This window comes from Pogona vitticeps, chromosome 2 (assembly GCF_051106095.1).
Source record: "Pogona vitticeps strain Pit_001003342236 chromosome 2, PviZW2.1, whole genome shotgun sequence".
In the NCBI taxonomy this organism is placed as follows: domain Eukaryota; kingdom Metazoa; phylum Chordata; class Lepidosauria; order Squamata; family Agamidae; genus Pogona; species Pogona vitticeps.
This window is the reverse complement of record NC_135784.1, coordinates 226,285,598-226,309,880: the sequence shown is the minus strand read 5'-3', so window position 1 is coordinate 226,309,880 and position 24,283 is coordinate 226,285,598. Positions and strand designations below refer to the sequence as shown.

At 40.3% G+C, this 24,283-nt stretch overlaps 1 protein-coding gene and 1 long non-coding RNA gene across 49 annotated transcripts in view; one reads left to right on the top strand and one right to left on the bottom strand.

Annotated features, from left to right (window-relative positions):
* Positions 1-10,253, bottom strand: part of PTPRD (protein tyrosine phosphatase receptor type D) — a 1,767,834-nt gene extending 1,757,581 nt beyond the window's left edge. For all 48 annotated transcript variants that reach the window (XM_078384988.1, XM_078384990.1, XM_078384987.1 and 45 more), the window contains exon 1: positions 10,140-10,253. The gene's annotated coding sequence lies outside the window, so the exon portion shown is untranslated. The remainder of the gene's footprint in view (positions 1-10,139) is intronic.
* Positions 10,177-24,283, top strand: part of LOC144586583 (uncharacterized) — a 43,263-nt gene continuing 29,156 nt past the window's right edge. The window contains exon 1 of the long non-coding RNA XR_013541481.1: positions 10,177-10,298. This is a non-coding gene — a long non-coding RNA (uncharacterized LOC144586583). The remainder of the gene's footprint in view (positions 10,299-24,283) is intronic.

The following is a 24,283-nucleotide window of genomic DNA, read 5'->3' as shown; positions in this document are numbered from 1 at the left end:
CGTTGATGGCAGCCACTTTCCAGATTTTCTAAAAGGAGTCTCCAGATGCATCTGGAGATGCAAAAAATTAAATCTGAGAATTTATACCATCTACAGTGAATTTACACTATCCACAGTTCACTAAGTTCAGGGTTTCTGTTTGGGAATCTATCTGTATTACAGAGAAATTGATTGCAACCCACACTAAAAATATTCTGTTGTTCAAGGTGCACAGTAGAAACAGGTATCACCTGTCAGGATACCACATGTTTCTGTCTGTCTGTTTGTTTAGAAATTCCGTTCCACAGCAGATTGTTCATGTAACCCCCTTGCCTCCAATACTTCAGCTACTGATTGGCTAACCACCTAAATGTCTCCTCTTCTCAAGGGAAATATCAGTCAGCAAAGGTTATAATCAGAAATAAGACACAAAGGATGTTAATCTATTTCCTGAAACATCATGGTCTTAACTCAAATGCTCTTATCCTCAAATATTTTATGCTGTTCAAGAAAAGGGATGGGGATGGGGGACAAAAAACCACACCCACTAGCTATCTGGATGGAAGAACCTTTAAATGTTACATGGGTTACAATATACATAATACAAACATTTGACTGTTTATCTTGCATCGAATTAGATAATAAATGTATCTCTGCTTAATAGAGTTCAGCAAAATTACATTGGTTAAAATTTAGTATATACACACTAAAAGTTATTCTTCTATGGTATAAGTGCTGTTAGGTAAGTTATATGTTTAAATCAATAGACTGATCTCAGAATAAAAGCATTGATGCTAGAAATCTTTACATCTAGTAAATACAATGGTCAGCACATCAATAAAACAGAAACAAGACACATCTCATCCTGTGTTCCAATGTTTTCATTGTGTCACCGCTGTATTTCACAATTAATCTGCTACTTTTAAAAGATAAAAAAACAGAGTTTCTCACTTCTACATGTAAGAATGGCATTTCATATTTAGCAGCCTGTACAAAATATATTCCAGTGTAACTGCTGGGTAAATATAGATAACTTGGTATAATAGATTTTTCCCTGAAACACATCTTTATGGTCTGAGTATCTGCATTTATAAAAAGAATATTTTTGCACCAGTGTTTCACTATGACTGCATCAGCCCATATTTAACCCTAGCAACAACATCTTTCTTTTCCGTAGAAGAAAGGATATAATAGATTTTCCCAATTATGCAACAGCTGGACAATGCAATTCCAATTTGCCCTTGTGGTGACATCACTGAGGATCACTGATGGCAACTGTGGAAGTCTAACTGACACTGATCATGAAAAATCGCACATGGTTTCAGCACAGCCACTTCAGTCACATTATATGAAGTCCATACCCTTGTCTTCAGTGGTATTTGACTAACACAATGAAAGAATGTGTGCAATTTGATCATGGGTTGGCAGAAAGCCCAGGTACTGGATTCACACCAAAGGTATAGGATAATCTGCAAACAGCAGATATCTAGTTTGAGACCATGAAAAATTGAACACAATATGTAATGACTTTGAATAAAACAGAATTCTTTTCATCTTTAGGTCAGCTCTATTCAAAGGCCTTGGTCAGTCCAATTTGCTTTCTTTCTGTCTCATTGAGATATACAGTCCCTTAATTCTTCTGATCCATAGAATCATTTAAAATATTGCAACTACAACCTCTCAGTCAATTTACTGAATAGACTTATCATACCAATATGATATCCATGCCTTTTAATGTTAAATTCAGTTATGACCAAAGAGCACACAGTCATTCTTTTTGTCATTTAGGGAATATATCATTATTGTGTTTTCACACATGATTTCTGGTTTTTACAAACATTGGATGGTATGAAAGTTGCTCAGTGAGGTCAACAAATTTCAAGAGGATGGAGAATGCCATTTTGTTTGATGCATTGAGAGAGAGAAACCAACCAACAACGACCAAGGGTGGAATTTGAAATCTATGCTTCCGACTTGTATTTTCTGCCTGCATTTCAGAATTCACTTTCAAGAAACAGATCCTGGTGCAAATATCTGCCATGACTTTTGGAACTTTAATTTAGATGTTTGTTTGTTTGTTTGTTTGTTTGTTTGTTTGTTTGGTAATATCCACAATATCTTGGTGCACAGCCTAAAAAAAAAGCTACTATAGGTTGAAAGCTAGCAATTTCTTTTTTTCTTTTAGTGGTTTTAAAAAAAATATTAGCTGCCCTTGCTGTTGTAAATTTTAGAATATGTATGCAAAATAGAAATGTGGTAACTTTTGATCCTGTACAAAACAAGAATTGTCAGCAAATTTAGCTCCCATAATAAGGAGGATGGTCTTTGTACTCTGAACATCTCTGTCCCTGCTTTCCAAAAGATATAGGAAGGTGTGCTTCACAATCACTCCTCAAGGTATTATTTTTAAGGAACCAACAACTGGAACAAAATCCCATTGTTTTTTCTTGAGCTATTGGGTGCATCCTTAATTAGGAAAGCAGGATTGTCTTCATTTTATTTTCCCACTCCTCTGGAGATAAACATTTACTATGATCAAGGGCTCAAATCAAATCTTCCACAATGATTTTTCACAGCTCTGCACATCTATGTGCTTTCCTCTTTGTAAACTACTTTCCCACTGCAAAGAAAGCTAATCAGGAGAGGGAAAGTGACATCATGATATTTTGCAAAATCCACAACCTTTCATTAGGAAGAGAAGAATATTTACTGATAATTGATGTATTCCTCAAAATATTTATCTTCTACCCTTAAAGCAAACATCTTATGTTCATATCTCTTTCTGTGGGAAAAGATAACAGTTTCCCCCATTCTTCCAAGAGTCATCTGACACAAACCATTTGATACTTGTAACGTTATTACTGTATTATATCATTATAGTAGTCTCCATCTTCCTATCAGACTTCTTTCCATACAGAACAATCAGCACATCGCCCTACGGAAAACAGCAAGGTGCAAGCACTCTTATTGTAATTAAGTTTCCTTGTGTTAAACTATTGTGACATGCTTCTTCATGTTAAACAAAAGATTACTTTAAAAATATGTATTGTACTGAGAATATAAATCTTACTGTTCATTTTAATATTGCTAGCTATTCTGAACACAGTTTTGGCAGGAATTTAAATATAATAGATAATGCCAATCCAGGTATGAGACCAGAGAAAAAAAATGATGAAAGATCACACTGGTCTTTAAGACTAGTAATATATTGCTTAAGTCCAGCAAGTATTTTCTGTGTTACCAGGCTTTCCCTCCAGCAGTTAATCAGCATTCATTGGCTATCCTTCTCTGAGATCTGAATCAATGAGAAGGACAACTGCTCCACAGGGGATCTTTCTTTAACAATGTTTGGTTATATGACACAGCCTGAAAGTATCATGTCCACAATTTGGGAATACCAAGCTTGCTTCAATAATAACCACCCTTCTCAAAATAAATCATTAGCACTGCCTTTCAGTAAGAAATGTTAGAACTATTGAAACAGAATTAGTTTAACTCTATGGAAATATCACTGAAATAAAATACATGCAAATTTTTCAATAATGAAATAACTTGCCAAAGAAAGAGATGTCATAAAGATGTACAAAGATTACCAAATATACATAGACACAAACATTAAGAAGTGGAGCAATTAATAAGGTGAATGATATTATTCATTTATACCTGGGTGTGAATAGAAGTTTTCCCTTAGGCTGTCCACCTGACAGAATACATTATTTATTAATAACACTACAGTATTCACTTCTGTGCTTGAGTATGTACTTAAAAGACACTTTGAACAATTACTTATCATGCAATAGAATTGGAAGCTTTTTTCCACATGAGTATATGACAAAGATGTCTTCTTTTATTAGCTACTTCGTACATCAGATGGAATGGATTTACACTATGCCACAGTACACTGTGTCGGTCAGTAAAATAGAGCAGAATATTCATACAGCTTTCAAGCCAGATAAAACTATCTGAAGCAAATAAAAAATGTGGTTCTTCAAAGCAACATAATCATTGCAATCCAGAGATGATTTTATCATTGGCTTCAGTGAAATGAATTTTCTCACAAGTCTACACATACACTGAATGGATTCATCTGCAACTCTAACCCCTGAAATGAAACTAATAGAAAAAGAAAAAAAATAAAATAAACTGTCATGATACTATTTATTATTGACTAATTGGTTGAACTTGTATGCTGCCTTTCTCAGGTGGTAGGCCTTAAGGCAGCTCATAGATTATTTAAACAAAACAATAAAGCATGATACATGGCTCATTAAAATGTTGTTCAACATAGAAGATTTAAAGTCATCCTCTTTAAAAAAACAGGTTAAAAATATAAAAATGTTAAAAATTCTGAGAGAGACAAATGGAAGAACAATTTGATGGGGTCATTCACTGGGCAGTGAAAACTCCAACTGCCAATGTCGATGGATAGAGACAGTTCTTATAGTCAGTCTATTTAAAACTGAACAGCAGAGTTCAATGGGGCATTCAGTGACTTATTACTGTGTGTAAATGCACGGTTTACATTATATGCATGCCAGCTAGGAGGTATAATGGCACTTGTGGGTACACATAGCAGTTGTTAGTATCTAGGGTCCACTCCTTTGGCTGGCAAAATAGAGGTAGAGCCATATATCAGAATGGCATGTTGACACCAGAAATCCTAACAATCTTTGTGGCCTTTAATGCAGGGCCATATATCAAATAGCCTGTTATCTGTAGGGTAAGCCTTTAAAAGGCTTCCATGATGAGGTAAATTAAGTCCTGTTACCTACTCATCATTTCAAACAAATGTAGCACAGAAAAAGCCATTCAATCATACAATATGCCACAATTCCATTATAGGATATATACAGTGCAAGAAACATGAACATTTCCACTTTGTTAACTTGTTCTCTAGCATATAATTCATACATAAAACTTGAATCAAAATGGCTATTATTTAGATGCACGTGTTTACAGTTTATTTCCATGAGAAATTCAATAAGCATTTGATGCAAGACTGAACTGCAAAAATAGGAAGTTTCTTTCCATCTTTGAGTGCAATAATGTAAGCAGAGGTACATGTGTCGCTCATCTCTTGAAGCTGTACTGATCAATTGCTTCTTTTCTGGGTTTAACAAATATAGACATAACAACAAAGTTATATTTGACATACCCTGGATTATAACTTCTTATGAAGAACAAAAGCTGTTAATAAGTCAATAAACCAGGGCAGAATTAGAAAGAGAACAGAGGAAGACATCCACATAGACCTGTACATATATATTCAGAAGGAAATCTCATTATGTACATAAAATTGAAATCAGAGGGGTTGTTCACTATAGACATTTTTCTTTCTTGTCCAATGGGAATTTTCCTAAGTGTGTATGCAATGACTGAAAGATGATGAATGATTCAACTGAATGGGCCTTACTGTTCATCACAGGATTAGAAGGATTGCATACACAGGATTGCATTACCAGCCTACCTGAAGTCTTGAATTCCAGTCTGCAATATAAATATCACTGCTCTATTCAGATGTTTTTCATTAGAAAAAAGCATTTTAGAATGATAGAACTGAAATGAAATTCCTGCTTTTCTGTGTTACAGTGTTATCCAAAGTGTGCCACAGAATTGTTGCAGACCTCAGGTTATATGAGCTACAGTACTTCAATATGCAGTGAAGTTATTATTTCAATGTATAACTTGGACTTGGCTCCATGTCTTTAACTGAATTCATGTCCTTTTAAAAGCCCAGGTTTATGGGCCATATATGAAGATTTAAATGTCATCTTTGTTGATAATTCCACTGATGATCAATGTAATATTGTTAATCTTTATTTTAGAACTACTGTGTGTCTACTCCTTTACATATCAAACCCCACTCTGAACATGTGTATTTTACTGTACATGCAAAGTTTTTTTTCACTTCCTTTCCACCAAAAATTCATGTGGGGAAATAATAAGTGGGCAATCTCATGAGGTCAGTGCTATCGGTGACAAGCAGTTTATTCCTCAACAGGATTCAACCATGCCTCCCCCAAAAAAACTTTAGCCACCCTAGAAATTAGGAACTCACCTATCTTTATATTAATAATAAAAAGTGTAATTTGACTCATAGCTAGCATGCAGTCTATATGACTTCACAGCAGTAAATCTGTCTTCCGAATTGTACATAGCATATTTATATCGATTATTTTTTCCTTATTTGCTACATAAACTATCTTGCAAAATTTTATCAGGAATATTTGTAACAAGATGCTGTACTTCCTTAGTAGTTGACTGTAACTACTAAATTACATGTAGTACTGTAGATGTTACATTTTTATGCTATTTATGCTGACTGACACCTGAACATTTTAATGTAGTGGATAAACAAAAACATTAACAGAAATACTTTCATGGGAGAAAATGTTTAACATTAGTATTTTTCTGAATCACATAAGGAGATTCAGAAAAATACTAAAACTACATTTCAGCTCTGTACGTGAAACATCAGTTTGATGGTGGGGAGATTCAGTCCTATGCACACTTATGAGCCGTATATTGCACAGGACTCTGTGGGGCTTACTCATGATATGTAGAACTGAACCGGAAATCTGGAAATTGTGCAATGGCAGATAAAAATATGATCACTGTAATCTGCTGTGCTGTCTTGGTGCAATATATGCATATCTAGTATATAATTAACCAATGAATATATTACTGTTTCAAAAACCATTATTCATTACAAAATGTTTAAATGAATGAGAATCACCTCACACTCCAAAGTCAAAATCACGCACACATACAGAATTGAGACTTTCAAATAAATGCTTAGGAAAAGTTAGCTGTATCCATCTGTTTCTTTTGGCATTAATAATAATTCTTGTGTTTTCTTTTAAGATGTATATTATTGAGATAAAACTTGTGAGTTAGACTCCCCCTGTATTTTTTTCATCTTTTTTGCTCATCTCCATTTTCCTCTGTGTACTCATCAGTTATCTATTATTGCAAAAATAAAGATTCTGCAATTCACATTACAAAACCAGAAGCCTGGAAATCCTACCAAGATAAATGTGAACCTCTCATGTCTTTACTCTGCATAAAACAACTGCAGTTATCTCTTAACTTCAGTGAAGATTTTTTTTCTTGCCATATACACTTTTTCAAGATCAGACGTTTTATCAGTGAAATAAAATTAAGCAAACTTTCAAAACCAAATTAAAATAATGTACTGACCTTACAACTTTGAATTATTTTTCATTTCTTTCAGATAATCTCATCTTTATCTTTAGTACTTTCTAGAACTTCTTGATTTAAGAATAATGACACATATAGGGAGACTCTTGGAAATATGTCATCAGGCCTTATTAAACTATTCAAACACCACTTCTGCTTATAATAATGTTTTTGCTGGAATTATTTGGCCAATCAAATTATTTTGCTTCAAGTGAACAAAATCTAAATGATTTATCATAAACCTATAGTTAATGGATATGAACCATAATACTTCCTACTATCTTAAATATAGTTCCAAAAGCCTGAATGCTGTTTTGTGTGACTACTTTCTAGCGCTACATAGAATATTAATTTTTTGGTACACCTTAATAAATCACAGAACATTCCCTGCTGAATAATGTATATGATATGTCATTTTCAGAACTGACATTCATGCCTGTTTGCTAATTCAAAACACCAGAAGTTATACAGATGAAATGGTGTCTTCATTGCCATCACTGTGCTTATGAATTAAGTTAAAACAACCAGATTGGGAAATTTGTATTCTTTCATAGAATAAGTGGAGCACAACAAGAAGTAAAGAATACAGCCCCCCCCCCGCCTTCTCACCAATTGCAACTGTAAGCAAGAACTGGTAGACAGTACTTTATTAGTCAGAAGTCCTATAGTAAGCACACGTTAGACAAATTAATCATTCATTCCCTGCAGACTGCTTAGGTATTTCATCAGGCCATTATCTGATCTGAATAACAAGAACAATTGCATAATGAAATGCATTACTGCTGACACCAGCAACTTTATCCCATGTACTTAAAAATGCAATACCTCTGTATCACAAAAGGCAAGAACCACCTCCTTTCAAATTCCTCTTTTTCCTTTGGAGCTAGCCCCTTGTAATTTCTTATCTACCTACATTTTGAACTGTGTGCAATTATCAAAATATATCACACATTAACAAGGATAACTATGCCCATGGAAGTGATAGCAAGTTACTCCCACAGCATCAAGACCATTTGTAGAGACAAAAGTTCAGCAGTGCCATCAAATATCTTCTAGTTCAAGGAGCACATGAAAAGTTTGCAGTGAGTATCTCAGATCAGCTATGGTGTATCCTTGTCTCAAATAGCAATGGTGACTGTTGCTAAATACTAAATGACAATGTTCAGAATGCGCAAACAATCCCCTGTTTCATGGGTTACCTGCCTAGGAACCAATAACAACCTAAGAGCCTTGTACAGCTAAACACAGTTCCTGGAAATACAATTGCTTTTGCAAGATTCACTCTGTTACATTTCAAACACCATTAAACAACACTTTCACTGCCACAGATGCTGCTGTTTAAAGACTGCTCTGATTCAGCCACTGTTCATCTGTTAAAGTCAATGCTAATTCATCCTCCCTAGAACTTGCAAACCTGTAACTTCCTACTGATCTCATTGTTATATTTATGGCAACTGTAAGCAATCATGATTTTACTGTATATGCTGACAATGCTCTGTGATATTAATATCTTAAGCCACTTTTGCTTAATTTGTCTCAGCACTGTGCATGCAAATCTGATTAGAAGTGTTAATGAATGATTTTGCAAAAAGAGAGAGGGCATGTTTCATAATTATACTTTGAAAGAAAACTTTCTTAATGTACAATTAAATTTTCAGAGTTACACTTAACACATAAGGAACTTTATACTTCCAAATGCTGGAAATAATAAGAAATCCCAAACTTCTGACAGGATTAGAGTGGTGGAAGTATTATTTATACTAAGTGCTTGCTGCTACTGCTTCACCCTTTGTTACATTGTTTTGGTTTATATTTTGGAGAAAAGTATAGGTTAATGCACAACTTTATGTACAACACATATCAAATGTTTGTCTTAAGAGCACAAGGGGAGAGTATTTAAATCAAAATCCATTTGGCAATAACAAGCAATGCTGAGATGTTATTGATTGAATCCAGTATATTCAGCACAAACGGATTCAACTGTTTCTACTGACACAACAGTTTCTGTTAAATGTTTGAAAACACTGACTAATTATTATACTTATTGTTTTCAGAGAGACTCTGCTCATCACTAACCACTCAGACCCTTCCTGGAATTAATAAATCCTCAGTTCCATCTCTGGTGGTCAAAAATGAGAAATGATTGAATAAGCAGCCTGTATGTTTGACCCAAGGGAATAATGCTCCCCAAACTTTCTGATGCAATTATTTTTCTTAAACGCCAAAATAACAGGTATATCTCTTTGTTTAAAGATTTTACTTTCTTGCCATTATCTAATCTAGTTCACAATATTCCTTGCTTATCCAGAATCACTTCTCCCACATGGTACATGTTTGCTCTCTCATATGCATACAGTGCTAAAGAAAGCTCAGGAACCCTGCTCTACCTCTGCACTCAGTCCTCAAAAACATTGCTTAGCTATTTAAAAAAACAACACCAACGAAACCAAAGATTTAAGACCCTCCGTCAAAAGGCGAGAGCGTTGGAAAGGGAGGTAAGGCAACTCACTCAGCCCAAGCAACAAAACCACTGTGAGATTGCTACCTTATCGTTATGGAAGACTGAACTGACACCAAAGGTTCCCTTTCCATTTCAGATCCTCTAGGTGTCCACTGAGGAGCAGGTTTCTGTGGGGTGGAGGGACAATGGCAACCCTATGTTTCCCCAGCTCGGTACAGTACTATTCACAGCAGCAGCAGCAACAATGCAACTCTGCACAACTCTTCTGAGAGAAGATGCCCAGTTATGTTAAAACAGACAAGGAAGAATAGAAAATCAGCGCACTCCCCCCCCCCCCCACACTAACTATCGGCGCCCTAAGCAAAGTTACAGTACTCCAGATGATGCGAAGAGCCAAATCTTTCTCGCTTAGCGGACCCGAAAGGAAGAAAGCACCATCACATCGGGAGCACAAAGCCGAGTCTCCAAAAAAAAAAAAACGCGCCCCATCTCGACTTACTCGATGCAGCCAGCTCGGACCTCTCCGGAAACCTTCAGGAGTCTTCGGCTTCCCGCTCCAGCCGGTTACATTTCAAACGAAGAGTGCTCCTATTCCACAAAGGCCACGACGGGACTGCAAAGAAACGACAGCCACATGTCACACACCTACATCCAACGGGTTTGTTTTGGTGCCGAAGGAGGGCTGGGTGGCCGGGGGGGGGGGAGAGGCGCGCGGGGGGGGGGGTCACGGTAAAGGAAGGAGGTGGCGAGTGCCGGTGCTTAAAAGTGCTCGCTCCTTCTCTTCCTCCCTTACTTCCTCCCTTTCTTCCACCGTCTTCAGATTGCGAGGTGGGTGGGAGCGCTCCCCCCGCCCCAAATATAAATAAATAAATAAATAAATAAATATAAATAAATAAATAAAGTCGGCGGTGGGGCGCGCGCGCGCTCGCTCCCGAGCCGTGCCCAGTTGCCGGCGCCGCTGCCGCGCTCTCGAGGGCAAAAGGCAAAATACCTGGCGACTCTTTTTCCCCGCCGAGGCTGCCCTGAGAGGAGAGCGTGTGGGGAAGGAAAGAAGGAAGGGTTTGTGTTTTCGGAGGGGGGGGTGTAGAGGAGGAGGAAGAGGAGGGGGAGAAGAAGAAGAAGAAGGCAAGAGCCAAGTGGGAGGTGGAGTGTGTGGAGAGGTCGCTTGTCAGAAGCTCCTCAGCAGCAGAAGAAACGGAGTAGCCCGAAAGCGCGAGCGAGAAGGCGCGCGGGCGGGGGTGGGGGGAAGAGATAACTGATAACACGGCGGAGTCGGCGATGCCGGTGCTGTCAAAAGCGAACCCTCCCCGCACACACCGAGGGGAAAACGAAAGCACATGGACGCTCCTCCTGCTGGCGAGGCGAGGCGGGATGCAAGGCGGCGGCGGCGGCGTCCGCGAAGGCAAAGGAGGAGGCGAGAAGCGTCGCCCTCTTGCAGGCGCAACGAAGCCCTGGTCCCTCTTCCCGGCTTGGGCTCATCCCCGCCACCACAGCCAGTCTTAGCGGCAGCGGTGCCGGCCAGCCGGAGCCGCGCTTCTCCTCCTCCTCCTCGCCTCTCCTCCTCTTCTTCTTCGCCTCACACTCACCTGCATTTCCTTAACGAGCCACTTGATGGCTGGCAGGGGCGAGCGGCGCTCTTTTTCTCTCGCGGCGCCGGTGCCTTGCCTTGCCTTGCTGCCTGCCTGGCCCAAAGCCGCAGGGGGAAGGAGGTGGGGTGTGAGGTGTGAAGGGGAGAGGAGGAAAAGAAGAGAAGACCGCCCAGAGGAGAGAAAAGATGGCGAGGGCGTCAAGGGGAGCTTTATTTTTGTTGGTGAACTTTGCATTTGAAGGAACGAGGCTGGTGGGGGCCGTGCGGGGTGTGGAGCTCACAAGCCCGCCTTAGAGAAAAGCAACGGCCTTCTCTCCGTCACACTGGATGGTCTCTTACCTCCCCCCCCCCTTTTTTTCACTTCGAGTCCTGAGGGACAATTCCTATTCGCCCCAAACGCGAGACCCCGAATTTGGCCGAGGAGCTTATTCCACTGTGCTCATCCCTTTCTCTGTCAGTCGTTTCCGAAAAGAGAACGAGAGCAGAACATCGTCCTCCCGAACTTTCTGCCACCCCCTCCGCCCGCCATCGCTTGCCCAAGCAGGCGCGCTCCGCTTAAACAGGATATGAGAGGAAAAGGGTCGAGCGGTCTCCTGTCCCCCCTCCCGAGAGGCGCGTAAACCCCTGCCCGTTACCCTTGTATAACGACCAGTTGTCTGTTGTCGACGTAAAAGCCTAAAGCTCCGACATGCCCTTTTCTTGCCCCCGCCCCCACCCGCGCCTTTCCTGGCCAGCGACGCACCCATACAGGGAGAGTTTATCGCAGTGCATTGGAATAATGCACCTGTCGCGGGTCACCGAGAAGGGACTGGTTCTCGCCACCCCTTGGAAGCCTGCTTGGTGGAAATGAGTGGCTAGCGGGCCGGGGTGCTGCCCTTTCCTCCGTCCTTCCCGTTCCCGGCCCTCTTTCAAGTGTAAATACAGTTGACTCTTGGACTATTATTACTATGAAAGCCCGGGCCCTTCCCCCACTCCATCCAGAGGTATTAACAAGAACCGGGGACGGGAGGGCGATCCGGAAGAGCCATCGGGGCAGCCCTCGACTTCTCGCCTCCGCTCGTGCTGGCAGGGCCCAGGAGCTCCGCTCTCCCCTCGCCATTTCAAGCCCGCTTCCCCTGGCCCCGTCGCCTTGTGCCGGCGGCTGCCTTCCTCAGAGCGCCTAGCCCGCCCTTTCGCCTGCCGTCTCTTTCTCTCCCCTGACGATACTTCGTGTATTTTAAATAAAGATTTCATTCCGCCAACCCGCAGGAAGCTTTTAACAAGATGCAGCTGAGCGCGTCGATGCTGCCTTTTTTTCTCTCTACCGCTGCTCAAGCGGGGGCATCAACTCCAAAGTCGTCGTTGGCTTCAGCCCTCGCCGCTTCCTGGCTCCTCGCCCCTCTCTTCCCCCGCCCGGCCGGCGGACACACTCCGGCTGGCTCAGCGCTGCAGACGCCTGGGTGCAACGGAGCCCCCCCGGAGAGAAAGGCGAAGAGGAGGAGAGGGCTCCTCCTGGCCATCGCTTGGCAGCCACCTCCGCAGGCTCCGCCGTCCCGCTCAACTCGGGCGGACTGGGCCTTGAGTACCCCACTGACCTCCTGCTGGTGGGGTTTTTAGTGTGTGTGTGTGTGTGTGTGTGTATGTAATATATATATCACACACACACGCCTATATATATAGGAATTGTGGCTGCGAAGATGCTTTTCAGTTTTTAAAGAATGCCAGAAGCCAAGTGAGGGACCTCCTTTTTTTCTTCCACTGTCTGTTTCAAGGCACAATTCAAAGTGCTGGTCGTGAGCTGCAGTGCTGTCCATAGTTTGGGCAGAAACTGTCTGAAGGATGGCAGATCCCTATATGACCCTGCTCAAGATCTTGAGAACTTCAAGGAACGCTTTTCTGTTGCTTACAGCATATTCCCAGGCAATGGCAGACCTACATTTTTGGGGCCTAGAAGCTTGAAAGTTTATGATGGCCACTTTGCAGTCAGCAACAAAAGTAACCACTCTTACCTTCTTCAATAGGGTTGTTCCACAAGAGATCACCACATTAAAAAAAAATTGGACTAAAGTCATTTCTGGGGGCCCTCTGGGATTAAGGGCCCTGAAGCTTCATTAGTTTCATAGGAGATCTGCCTCTGCTGCCAGCAACCTTTGTTGAGGACTTGGAAGGGGGCCTTTTCAGTGGATGTGGGAAGAAATCTCTTCTGAGGGAGACCAGACTGCCCCCCCGCCGTCCTTCCACCAGCAGGCAAATACCTTTTTCAGAAAGGGTCATGGCCACTAACTAGCTGTTAAGGAAAGGCTTTTCAATGTTGGTTGTTGTTGCATCTTTAAATGGTTTTAGAAAAGCCATTCAGTGCTTCTTTTTAATAGACAGCACATTTAACTGCATTTTAATGTTCAGTTCCATTGTCTTTTTGCCTATATCTGTTTTAATTCATGTTGTGAGCTTCCTTGGGTCCTGTAGAGAAAAGGGGGGGGGGAAGTTAAGTGAAATAAACAACGAAGAAGTAATGCATAACATTAAATGGAATTACCATTTTGTTTTGTTTTTGTTTTGGTACTTGCTTATACTGTTTAGGCTTGATCCCATGCTGACATGATACAACTAAATTCCACCCTTTTCAAGAGAAGGCAGTGAAAGAAGATATATGTAAGCATGCACAGTTAGAGTAAACCACACTGTAACCTACCAGTCCAAATATACTTAGTAAAGAGTATACATTTAACTCAATAGGACAAAAGGCCCAAATTCTAGGTAGAGTCTTCCTGCATAATAGGTATGATGTTAGCTGCAGATTGCTGTTGATTAAAACACATCCTTTTGTGATTTGTGGGTGCATGTAACTTTGTTGCATTACATGCAAGCTGTGTGAACCACAGAATTGCAAATGTGAATAATTTGTCTGCCATTAAGGAAAGATGTGTAGACTATGACTATCCTTTTCAGGGTTTGGAAAGGTAAAAGGTAAAGGTTCCCCTTGACATTTTTAGTCCAGTCGTGTCTGACTCTAGGGGGCGGTGCTCATCCCGTTTTTCATGCCATAGAGCCAGCGCTTGTCGGAAGACAGTTTCCATTGTCATGTGGCCAGCGTGACTAGGGAACGCTGTTTTACCTTCCCACTGAGATGGTACCTATTTATCTACTCGCATTTACATGCTTTCGAACTGCTAGGTTGGCAAGGAGCTGGGGCAAAGCGATGGGAGCTCACTCCGTCGCGTGGATTCGATCTTACGACTGCTGGTCTTCTGACCCTGCAGCACAGGCTTCTGCAGTTTAGCCCGCAGCACCACCACTTCCCAGGGTTTGGAAAAGGAAGCCCTTAATCAGTGGTGATCTGTCAGAGCTGATCACATCATTCCTGTTGTGCAGGGAGACCATACCAAACATAGTTTGGGCTGTTAGGTCCTGTTGAGTTCAAGATATACTCTTTTGCTAGATATATTTGGATTATAAGTCTACAGTGGGAACTGATTGGACATCACAACAAATGTAGGGCCATTAGGAAGATTTAGTCTGAAATTAGTTGATGCCTAAGTAATTTGATTTAAAATCAGTTTAGAATATATGTGGCTGCTGTTTCCCAAACCACTCTTGATGTTAGTGAAACTATTTCAAATGGATGGTTTTACTAGCAGGTTCCTTCCCTTAGGGTTCATCTTGTAGCTCCTGGGTGCATTACATTTTCCACATGTACCCACTGGGTATATGCAGTGGCAGCTGGCAGTGCTGGTTTTGGACAAGCTGCAAACTGACCCTGGTGTCTGAGTCTGCAGTTGCCAGGAGCTGTTTAAGGTGCTGATGACAACTCCCAGAACAGATTCAGTGATTTGTAAAATGCAGACAGAAACTTTGGGTAGATTCACAGGATCCAGAACATACATTATGCCCAAAATATAGAGCTGTAACATGTGAAGGGGTCTGATGTGCAAAGTGTTATACTGTTTTATTGCACTTTGATATATCAAACACATGCAATTAATTAATTATATGCTGTCAAATTGATTCTGACTTATGATAATTCCTCCCAGGGTTTTCTTTTTAAAATATAAAGTAGGTAGAAGTCGTCTGCTGGTCCCTTCTGGTGGTGTACTGGGAATGTGCAAGTTGCAAAAACAAAACAAAACCAAAAAAAAAAAACCTGCCCAGATGATGGCATATGCAGCCAGGCACTCCATCTCATGAAGCTATACCAACTCTAAAATATATGTTCAGTTCAGTTATGAAGCACATTCAATTCTAAATAAAATCTCATTCTCATATTGTGATTGATACCTCAGTACTGTAACTAGCAGTTTGTAACTAGCAGGAAATGAATGGTATCCCTCTAAAATGAGGTGTATCTCTTCCAAAAAGAACCTTGGCAGATTTCTTGACTTCACAGTTTTGATAAGAAATAATGGGTCGAATTCTGATTTAATCCTAGAGCCATAGAAATCAGCTAACTGAGTCCCACTGATTTAAAATGGTCTGCTCTAACCATGACTAAATATAGATGGTAAACTACATACATATACCTTTCACATGTAACAGGAATTGGGTGTATCATACATCAAAAAGGGAAGTGAGAACAGCTCTAAAACCCAAGCACAGGGAAATTTACTGTCCTTCCTTCCCTCCATTTAGCATCATCCTAATATATAGACATTAAGCACTGAATATGTTTTTGTAAGAATATGTTGAAAGCCTCAACTGTTCACTTTCTGTGAGCTGGGGTGTTACTGAATGAAGGCTTACAAAAGGTAGCAACACTCAAACTGGGGAATCCTGGCTCCAATAAAGACCTACATTCACATGCACAGAAATTTATTTAGCATTGGAGTCTTTGCCTTCAGAAGATTTCTCAGCACTTATCAGAAATCCAATACCATCCTGTGCAGTGCTTTGGATTTTAAAAAGGCAAGAATTGAAATGCATGATTTTCCAAATTACCGAAGTTTCAATAAATCCTCTGTGCGTTTTAGCAATTTAGGCTAATTTGGTGTTTACTTACTATGAGATATATAATCAGTTTTATTTTTAAAGCTAGAAAAGGAAATACCAAAATTTCAGACCTCATAAACCAGTGGAAAATACTGCTCCTATTTTGCAATTTTCAGAAAGAAATACCATTAAGCCATAAAGCTGGCTACTTAACTGGAGTTAAAATATATTTTAAACTATTAAAACGTACATGTATAATGGGGTAGAGATTCTAGGAGGCTCACAATTATCAGATGTCTTTTTCTTAATGTCTTAAGGAGCAGTGAGTCAGTTTTAAAAACACATTTACATTGTTCAGGATCATAATATATGCAAGTATGTAAAATTAATACATTGCTACTTCTCATTAATGTAGTCTTAACTGTAGACTTATTTGTCCCTAATAACACAGTGGCAGGGTTTATCAAACAGGAAGGGCCTCTGCTAAATGCAAACTTGATTTGCAATTTACAACTGAGAGGGATCCAATTGTATTACACTAATTTTCATACATCATAAGCAGCAAGTGCCAATGCACCAGTGTGGTTCTGCTTTTCTGAAATGTTGAACAACACAATGCAATGTTCATGCCTGCCTGCTAGGCCCTGAGAAATTTGTCACAATTATCTTTCAGTTTTGTGTGATGGGAAGTAGCTCAAAATTAAACAGAGAAATAATTCACCTTGAAAGGGAGGAAATAATCCTCCTTTATTTCTTCCTAAGGTAGCTGCAAACTGTGCTTCTTCTGAAGCAAAAGTGATTTGCGCACCTGCATCTTTGCAAATGACTTACAGTACTGAATTTGCTGACTTAGTTACCCTAAGCATTTCTTTTGGGGCTTACTCTGCCTTGGTTTCTCTCTGTCTCTTTTCCTGCTCTGTGCACTTTTGAAATTAAATAAGATATTATATTCAAGAAATAATGGATATTAAGTTAGTGCTGACAAAGACACAAAAAGTACAAGAGAGGGAAGTAGCATTCCCTGGGCTCTGCACTGCCTGCTTGGTCCACATAACTATTATTTCCAGAAGAAATCTCAAGGAAACTGAAAACCTCCAATTTTATAGGCTATCTGGTTTATCTAGAACATCCGTGGATTTGGTCAATACCAGCTGAGGATGTTCTGCAAGTAAGTGTTATTGGTTACATTTTCATCTCATTTTTCCTCTAAGGGTTTCAGGATGGGAAGGAAGGAAGGCATGTTTTGCACTCTTCTCGAATCTTGGACCCAAGACAGTTTATAATATAGTTAACAAACAGTAACGTTTATACAGGCAGAAGCATAATTGTGTAAGTTGTGGTGGTAAATCGCTGCTAATTAATGAGTTGTTAACTGTTACTTGAATTGCACAGCACACAGGCCTTTGCTGAATACAATATAAAATCTACATAACACAATATCAAAGAAATTTAACTAAACTTCTAATCAAGCTTACAAATTCCAAAAGTTAAGATATGTCTACACATCTAAGCATAAACATTAATTCAATTAGTAGGCTTAAATATAAGTGAATGAATCATAGTAACAAAGGGCCTTGAGTGACGATAATCAAACTGTCAACTTGGTTAGTAGTTAAGGGTACAGATTTTGTTTTTATAAAAATGGAAATGAACCTTGACATTCAAAAGGTAAGAAACTTATCTGTATCTGATAATAATACCCCTAAGTTTTTTTGATCAGATTTTTCTGGATAATGTTCTCAAATGGACTTCAAAAGTCTTGCACACTCTGCTGCAAGCAGAGGACAGCAAAGTGCAACAGGTGCCAAATTCTCTATTGATTTTTGGTCACAAGAACAAATAGTTTCATCATATAAAATTCCTTAACTGCTACTCAGATTCCTCATTACATGCCAGTTGTGCAACTTAGCACATGAGGAAGAATGTGAGCAGTGACTCTTCTTCTTCTTCTTCTTCTTCTTCTTCTTCTTCTTCTTCTTCTTCTTCTTCTTCTTCTTCTTCTTCTTCTTCATGGTCAATTAAGGGTATCACCTGCTCCTGCAGTTGTATTGTTCATGTGACCTTTTCTTAATTTTTTATTGATTAGTGACATTTAATCACTGCAATTTATGCAATTAGGTTTATGCTTAAGTTCTTAACATGATTCTCACCAGTGTCACTAAAGTGCAATAAATTACTAATATTAAAATGTAATTAAATGTAAGTAAATACATATAATAATAAAACACAATTCCAGTCAAAACACTTGAAATGTTTAATACCAATGTACATAGGATTAATGTACATAGAGTAATGCTCTAGCAGCATACAAAGCCTGTCCTAGCGAGTACAACTTGCAAGCTCTTCGAGCTGCTCGCAGCCAAGTCCAACAGGCTGCCAGGAGATGCTCCAACGATTATTGGCTCCAGCTCTGCTCTCATATACAGTTAGCAGCGGACACAGGTAACATCAAAGGAATGTATGACGGTATCAAGCAGGCCTTAGGTCCAATACAGAAGAAATCTGCTCCCTTGAAGTCTGCTACAGGTGTGCTCATCCAGGACCGAGCACAGCAGATGGAACGCTGGGTACAGCACTACTCTGAGCTATATTCCAGAGAGAATGTAGTAACCGAAGAAGCATTAAATAACATTGAGTGCCTGCCTGTCTTGGAAGAGCTGGACAGTGAACCAACCATAGCAGAAATAAAAACGGCCTTGGACTCCCTCGCCTCCGGCAAGGCACCTGGAAAGGACAACATCCCTGCTGAAGTGCTGAAATGCTGTAAGGAGATCATCACCACCGAAGTGTATGAAGTCTTTTGTCTCTGCTGGAGGGAAGGTGGAGTACCACAGGACATGAAGAATGCAAACATCGTCACATTGTACAAGAACAAAGGAGACAGGGATGACTGCAATAACTACCATGGCATCTCTCTTCTCAGCGTTGCAGGGAAGCTGCTTGCCCGTGTTGTGCTGAAGAGGCTCCAGGTGCTTGCAAACACGGTCTATCCAGAATCACAATGCGGATTTCGAGCTAATAGATCCACCACTGACATGGTATTCTCCCTCCGACAGCTGCAGGAGAAATGCAGGGAACAACAACAGCCACTCTTAGTGGCCTTCATAGACCTTACAAAAGCATTTGATCTGCTTAGCAGGGATGGCCTTTTTAAAATACTTCCCAAGACTGGATGTCCACCTCGTCTCCTTAACATCATCAGATCTTTCCATGAGGGAATGAAAGGCACCGTAGTTTTTGACGGCTCAACATCAGACCCCTTTGACATCCGAAGCGGAGTGAAACGGCTGTGTCCTCGCACCAACACTTTTTGGGATCTTTTTTGCTGTCATGCTGAAGCATGCCTTTGGAACTGCAACCGAGGGTGTCTATCTCTGGACTAGATCAGACGGAAAGCTCTTTAATCTCTCTAGATTGAGAGCAAAGACCAAAGTCCAACTGAAATGCATGCGGGACTTCCTCTTCGCAGATGATGCAGCCATCGTTGCCCACTCTGCTGAAGACCTCCAACAACTCATGAATCGTTTCAGCAAGGCCTGCCAAGACTTTGGACTAACAATCAGCCTGAAGAAAACACAAGTCATGGGCCAGGGTGCGGACTCACCTCCTTCTATTACCATCTCTACACAAGAATTGGAAGTTGTTCATGACTTTGTGTACCTTGGCTCAACCATCTCTGACACCCTCTCTCTGGATGTCGAGCTGGATAAACGCATTGGCAAAGCAGCCACCATGTTCTCTAGACTCACAAAGAGAGTATGGCTCAATAAGAAGCTGACGACACATACGAAGACCCAGGTCTATAGAGCCTGTGTCCTGAGCACACTCCTGTACTGCCATGAGTCCTGGACCCTTTGTGCACGGCAGGAGAGAAAGTTGAACACCTTCCATATGCATCATCTCCGACGCATTTTTGGTATCACCTGGCAGGACAAAGTTCCAAACAGAGTAGTCCTAGAACGAGCTGGAATTTTCAGCATGACTACATTGCTGAAACAGCGACGTCTACGTTGGCTTGGGCACGTCGTGAGAATGGCTGATGGTCGGATTCCAAAGGATCTCCTGTATGGAGAATTAGTGCAGGGAAAGCGTCCCAGAGGGAGACCACAGCTGAGATACAAGGACATTTGCAAGCGAGATCTGAAGGCCTTAGGAATAGACCTCAACAGATGGGAAACCCTGACATCTGAGCATTTAGCCTGGAGGCAGGCACTGCATCACGGCCTCTCCCAGTTTGAAGAGACCCTTGCCCAGCAGGCCGAGGCAAAGAGGAAGTCACAAAAGCAGCAAAACCAGGGAGCTGGACAGGGGACAGATTGGATTTGTCTTCAGTGTGGAAGGGATTGTCACTCTCGAATTGGCCTCCTCAGCCACACTAGACGCTGTTACAAGTCCTCCATACAGAGCACGTTACCATAGTCTTTCGAGACTGAAGGATGCCTAACTAATTTTGTTTTCACAGGTAAACTCTGAAGTAAGCCAGACCTTCATTGAATGGTGGCTGGTCCATCACTACTGATACATTAGGTTAATGCTAGATCATTTGCACAGACTAAAAAGAGAGAAATAAAAGAGAGAGAGAAACTTTGGGATACTGTCTCTTTTTACTAATACTATGCAATGTTTTAAATAGCCCACTGGCTTTACAATTTAAAATTCCTTTATTATGAGCAACAGACCAGATGGGGGCTTTACAATGAACCATAAAAGGACAGCGAAAGATTGGCAGAAGGTGGGATCAAAGGAAGAAGGTCTGTGGACTGCAGCATGGATCAAACTGCGTTAGACTGAGGGGCTGGTGTGGATGCTCTGAAACACTCTGCGGTCTCCGTGTGATCACCTAATCCAAACGGAATCATAAAATAGGCTGGAAATCAAGCCTATTGCCAGAGCAGTTGCAGTCTTGGAGAGCTTAGTAGCATCTCAGTGGTTTGAGTGTCCAGGAGAGGTCTTCAAATATATTAGGAGAGGGGTCTTGCCTGCCAGTCTGCTTTTCCTGTAGCAGTACTGTACTTCAATGTTTCTGATACTGTGTACAAATTTTGATTTCCCTTTCCTTGCAAGGGGCATCTGTTTTATTTTTCAATTTTTAACCATAAGAATCTCTGATTGAACAAGAGGGATCTTGGACTGGTCCAATTCATCCCTGGGCATAACTGGAGCTATTTGCTTGATTTTATAGTTGCCACACAAATAACCCTGACCTGGTCTGTATTTACACATTCCTTTGAAAACAATGCATACCCAAATTACAAGCAAGCAAGCAAACTCTGTTCTTTGGTTCAGACCAGAGGCATTTGTGGTCCAATATCTTGTGGCCATCATGATCTCTACCAGAAGATATAGACAACGGCAGCAGCCCTCTCTCATACAGTCATAATAAAAACTGTGCTAGAACAGACCAAAGGTCATCAGGTCTGGTATTCCATGCCCTTACTTGCCAACAAGATGTCTAGAGGAATCTTAGAATAGGATGGATTTGCAATACTGTTTCTGTTACCTGCCTGTTCCTTTCTGCCACCTGGCAGCAAGCCCTGTTGAACCATGTAGAACTCACTTCTGAGTAGACATGCCCAGGACTGCATTATGAGGAAGGAAACATGAATACTATGAATTTGTACCATTTTTAAAAGCCACTATTTGTGTGAAAAGCTAAGACTGAGCTTTAACAGTATACATGATGCAAAATACTGTCATAACAATCAGAGTTTCTTAATTCTTAAGAAATGTTTGTATGCTCTACTGATAATATTGTAACTTTGAATCGGCAATTATTTTGTTAAAAGAAATGATAAAGATTACATAATTTAGAATATTTTTAGAATTATCTCTGTGGTCAAGTAAAGAACTGTTTCAGAAGTATTTTGATCAAGAATGGAGTACAAATTCTTGATTAAAATACATCATGAACATTCTTTAATTTATGAATCATGTATTTTTGTTAATTATTCCTGATTATTGCACATCCATACTGGTGTTTAATGGCAGGGGGAGGGGAGGTGAAAAGAAGAAATTATTCTCTTACCATAGAAGATTTTAGTATGTTGTTGAAGCCAAGTCCAAATCTTTTCAAAGCTGAATGAAATCCTAACCTGGCTGTTGGTGTTTAAAATAGCTTAAAATGCCTTCCCTAAACTGCTGCTTTTTATATAGGACTACAGTTCTCATAATCCCTGTCCGTTTCCCTATATTAGGGAAACTGCAGTTCAAAACATCACATGAATATATGAAGAACTCTGTTTCATTGTTAGTTGTTCGACAAAGTAAGTGGTCATTTATTTCTATATGTTTGTGTTTGTGAGAAATTGAATTTAAAATTAATATTAGTTTGTGTTTCATTCTGGTAAATACATATTTTTACTTACCCTCACTGAGTTTCAGTAATATGAATGGAGAAAAAGAAAGTGAGGCCCTCACCATTTCACCATAAATCACACCAGCTGAACAAATGAACAGACTGGACATTGAAACATAGCCACCTATTAGAGTCAGTCTTCTCAGAATCTTGAGATGCAATTTTCACTAGTCAAGTAAGGTTATAAAATGTTTAGAAATAACCTGGCTTTACATATGCATGTTTTGAGGTAATAGAAAGTAGATGAGGGAGTAGCTAAGTGGATAAAAGGAGTGTTGAATTCCTTTTTATTGCAAGGCAGAGAGTACTAGCCCTCCTAAAGGAGGCAGCGGTTCCTGGATTTCAGTCTATTTTCAGGCCTGGTGATTAGATTAGATGACTTGCACAAGGAACTGTTTGGTGAAGTATGACCTTGGTTCTTCTGGACCTCTTGGTGGAGGGTCCAGGATGTTCTTCTGAGTGACCTTTATGATGGAATTTGGGGATGTAAGGATCCAGTCTCCCTAAAGAGACCCAGATTGCAGTCACAGAGTCCCTCTGGGTACAAACTACCACCTTTATTTCCTGAGGTAGGTCCTCTAGGCCTCAGAAGTCTGTAATAAGCCCAACAGACAAGCCTGAACCTTAAAAGTAACCTTTGATTGCTTCTAAAGCAATAAACCATAGACTATGTACTTCCTAAGAAAGCACACCAGCCTTGCAAAATAGAACAGTAGGACCTTTTAACTGACAGTAGCAAACATTACCTTTCTTTCATCCACACTGGAATTAGATATAGTCCTGCTGTAGAAAAAAAATAGTCCTCTGTTGAAGAATTATATTTGAAGAAAAATAAAGTTGAAGAAAATAAAGTAGATTCATTAGTGTACAGTTATAGCTTCAACTGGATATGTGCAATGCATAAGCATTGCACATATCCATCTGTTACAATGTTTAAATAAACTTACAATTTCTAATTAAAATAAAAACAGCCAGGTTATCACCTTTGCTCTATGTCCTACATGTTGCCATCTAGAAGCTGGGCTATTCCCCCCCCTTTCTAAAGAAAAACAAGACTCTGTGTCTCACATTCCACGGCATTCACAGACCATTCTACACATACACAAATCCTCTCATTTTACAACTCTTTAGGACCTCCTTTTTCATTACGCTTTCAAGTTGACATCCAATTATGTCCAAGTAGGCATAATTCAGAACACTCTGAACACCATCAAAATTCTCATGAACCAAGCTACAGGTGCCTTATCTTTTCCCAGTCAGTGGTTTGTTGTTTCTTCTTCTTTTCTTGGACTGTCCAACCTTGTGAATTAGGCAAACAATTCTGCACAACAAGCTCCTGAAAAACATCTCTTTTAAATTCATCTTACACAAAACATAACAGATTCCGTTTTTGCATGACTACAATTTGCAGTTTCCTTCCATTTCCATACGGCTTTGAAGTAGTGCTGGTCCTTCCCAGAGGGCTAAACTACAAAACTGGTTTTGGGGAAACTCTTTTTCATCCCCTCAGCTTTGACCTATAGGGTCCCTCAGAAGCAAAGCAAAGCACACTCTCTCACACACACATACACTGGAAGGACTGAAGGATTGACTGATTGTTAAGAAAGATATAAACAACCCATTTGGTGCTTTATATCCCTAACCAGCAGTCATCCTTAATTGAGACAATGCTAAAAGGGGAAATTTACTCATGTTTGGCATTTTGCAAAGAAAGAATTTTTGTGAGGGTGAGGATTCTATCAAACATGTTAGGAGATTCTGTGCCATCCTTTCTGGCAAGAACAGTGGAACCAGTTGT